The following is a 3,699-nucleotide window of genomic DNA, read 5'->3' as shown; positions in this document are numbered from 1 at the left end:
TAAAACCCGTAAAATAACAGTTACAATACCCAAACTAACTAATATAAAACTAAACTATATTATATATTATATTATATTATATTATATTATATTATATATTATATATATATATATATATATATATATATATATATATATATATATATATATATATATATATATATATATATATATATATCATTGAGGTAGAGAAAGATGGATATATATTGTATTTTTTCGTCGAGCAGAAGCCTGGTATTTATAGGCATAATTCTCGATTCTGATGCCCATGCGAGTGCATGGGGTTTTAGTGCAAATCTCATGCACTCGCATGGGCTCATGCACTCGCATGGGTTTTATCCCTATTTCCCATGCGATCGCATGGCCGTCAGATCCAGCTAACATATTTTTTATTTTCTTGTTTGTCGACATATTATTATTATATATATAATATATATATAATTTATATTAATTATATATATATATATATTATATTATATTCTTGTGCATAGTTGACTTGTAATTTTTGCTCCGTTGTCTCATACATTTACGCCCGGTTTATGTCTCGGTTCCGGTTTCTCGAACGTCTTTTCGTATGCTTTAATATCTTGTACTTTACGTTCCGCAACTTGTACTCTTGTCAATATTTAGATGTTGATCATCAATAAATTGAACCACTTGGAGTTTAACTTGTACTTTTGAGCATTTTGGACGTTTGCGTCTTCAAATCTTCGTTTTCTTCTTTTGTCTTCACACTTATTTATTTAAACGAATATAACATAAAAATAGAACAATAGTAACTAAAAGCTTTACATATTGGAAGGATATTGCGCCTAAATATATGTTCATTTGGAGCACTATCAGTAGCTAACCCTGCTCTCGGGACTGATGATCAGTTGACTCAATTCATTCAAGGACAACAAGAGCTAAATCAGAAACCGCGTCTAGACATGAACAGACAGAGATACTCATGCAAAACCAATTGGCTCTGCTCAAAAGTCTAGAAACGTAGCTCGGACAATTATCAAAACGCCTTGAAACCCGTCCACAAGGGAGATTACCTAGTAATACTATCCAAAATCCTCACATAGAAGAAGCTAAGCAAATGGATTCCATAATCCCAAAGGAAGAACCACGGAGGAGGTCAGCTAGGCATAAGAACAAATTGACAAATGCTCGGAAGCTGCCCGCCCAAAATCCAATTCGTGTACCTTATCCTAGAAGACTAATGGAAGGACCATCGAAGCTTGATACCTACAAGCTTGACGATAGATTCCCGGACACCATGTCCAAAGTCCCCAACCAGAAGAGATATATACGAAGGCTTCTCTCTACAAAGGAAAGGATACCAGGCTCCAAAAAACTTCCACTTAGTGAAGAATGTTCAACATTACTCAAAAACTCTCTACCCAAAAAGCTAGGAGATACGAGCCGATTCATCTTCCCGTGTTCGATTTACCAATCTGGAACCATTCATTCATTAGCAAATTTAGGAGGAAGTATCAACCTCATACCCTATTCTCTCTATAAGAGATTAGAGCTGGGATAATTAACACCAACCATAATGACAATCCAATTTGCCGATCATACAATTCGATATCCTAAAGGCATAGTTGAGAACGTCTTGGTGAAAGTTGACAAATTCTTGTATCCTACGGATTTCTTAGTAATGGATATTAAGGAAGACCTACATATGCCAATAGTATTAGGAAGACCGTTCATGAACACGGCTACGACTGTCATTGATGTGTACAATCAAACCTTGATCTTACGGGCATATGGGGAGAGCGTTACCTTCAAAATTGACCGACCTACCGATATTTCTGGACAGGAAGAGATATGTGCTATTTTCACCAGACGGATCACTTCCAATGATTAGTCACAACCACTAGCCGATGATATCGAAATGGGTCTCAAATCACAGTTTGTTGACGACCCAGAGGTGGAAGAAGAGGATCCCAGTGAAGAAATAGAGGATGAGGAAGAATCTGAGGAGGAAGAAGAAATGGGAGACGTAGAGAAAACTGCGACAACTGATAGAAAGATATCCTCTCTAAGCTCAGAAGCAGTTCATATACATAAGAAATAATGAGGCTAGATACGGAAAACCACAGTTTAGTATTTCATTTCAAGAAGAAGGATGATAAGTCTTCTGAATTCAAAGATATAGAGATTGATCCCGTCAGTGTAGAAGTAAAACACCAGAATACTGAAGAATCCCGTTCATCAGACGAATGTACGAAAGAAAGTTACGCTGATGATGACGAGTGATGATGTAGCGTGAGGGTACGAAATAGTATTATTTTTAATACAAAATACTACAAAATATGACACAAGTTTTATTAATTTACGGATGGGATATACCTAAACCTTGCTACAACATTATAGGCAGTGTACCTAATCGTAGAGTAGTGTAGTTTTTAGTAAGTCCGGTTCGTTCCATAGGGAGCTAGTGATTACGTACTATATTTTTATAAAACTATATTTATATAAATATATATATATATATATATATATATATATATATATATATATATATATATATATATATATATATAAGTAGTAATATTATTATAAAAGGGGGTTTTTTACCGTTTAATGACCGGTTTGTCGATTTTATATTTTTAAGCGTAAAGATAAATGACAATAATTAAAGTGCGTAAAATATATAAATGGCGATAAATAAAATAACAATAAATAAAATTGCGATAGAATATGAAATAAAAGGATTATGCTTATTTAAACTTCCGTAATCATGATGTTTAACGTTTTGATTTTAATTAATTGTTACTCGGGTTAATTGTCCTTTGTCATGGTTTATTTGATACCTATCTGGTTTTTGTCCATAATAGTCCATCGGTCATAAATATAAAGTGCGAGTGTCCTCGTCAAATTACCCTTATACCCGAAGTCAAATATTCCAACTAATTAAGGATTTAAACTGTGATGCAGTTATCACTTCTGTCAATAATTACACCAGTTATCACTGTATGTAATCCACCCCTGTTTTGATTAGATATGAATATTAATTTACCCACTTGATCAGTTTGAATAATCAATTACCCAACCCGAATAATTAATTAAATGATTATAATAGATTCCATATGAACGTCACTAAATAGGACAACCATAATCATTATTAATTATTAGGATAATTAATTTGAAGATAGGTTCGACAGACTCCAATGAGTTGTCACTCAATTAGACAATACCCCCCATCTATTAATAGTTAATAGTCCAATTTCCACAAGTGTCGGTCTTTTGCCCAAACCTTAATTATGGTACAAAATCCAATAACCCCGTCTTAATATTTAGTCAAATATCACGATTACTTCGGCTTAAATAAGCATAATAATAACTTAGTTACGAGACATTAATTTAAAAAGGAAGAACATAACTTACAGTGATTATTAATCGTGTAGCGTTACACGGAAAGAGTTTCGACTTTAAAACCCGTAAAACATTTCTTACAATAACCCAATTATTATTAAACTTAAACTAAAATTAAAATTAAAATTATAAATATATATATTACATGTAAAGAGAAAGAAAGAAGAAAAGGTGTACATAAATCGATCAAATGAATTGCCTTTTATAGGCAAATATTGAATTAAAATTTTCACTTATGACCCCTTAACTATGCTCAATTAACAACTTTTTATTATTTATTATTATTCTTATTATGAATTATTTAAATATTATATTATATTCTTGTGCATA

This window comes from Rutidosis leptorrhynchoides, chromosome 3 (genome assembly GCF_046630445.1).
Source record: "Rutidosis leptorrhynchoides isolate AG116_Rl617_1_P2 chromosome 3, CSIRO_AGI_Rlap_v1, whole genome shotgun sequence".
Lineage (NCBI taxonomy): Eukaryota > Viridiplantae > Streptophyta > Magnoliopsida > Asterales > Asteraceae > Rutidosis > Rutidosis leptorrhynchoides.
This window is presented reverse-complemented; position numbering follows the sequence as displayed.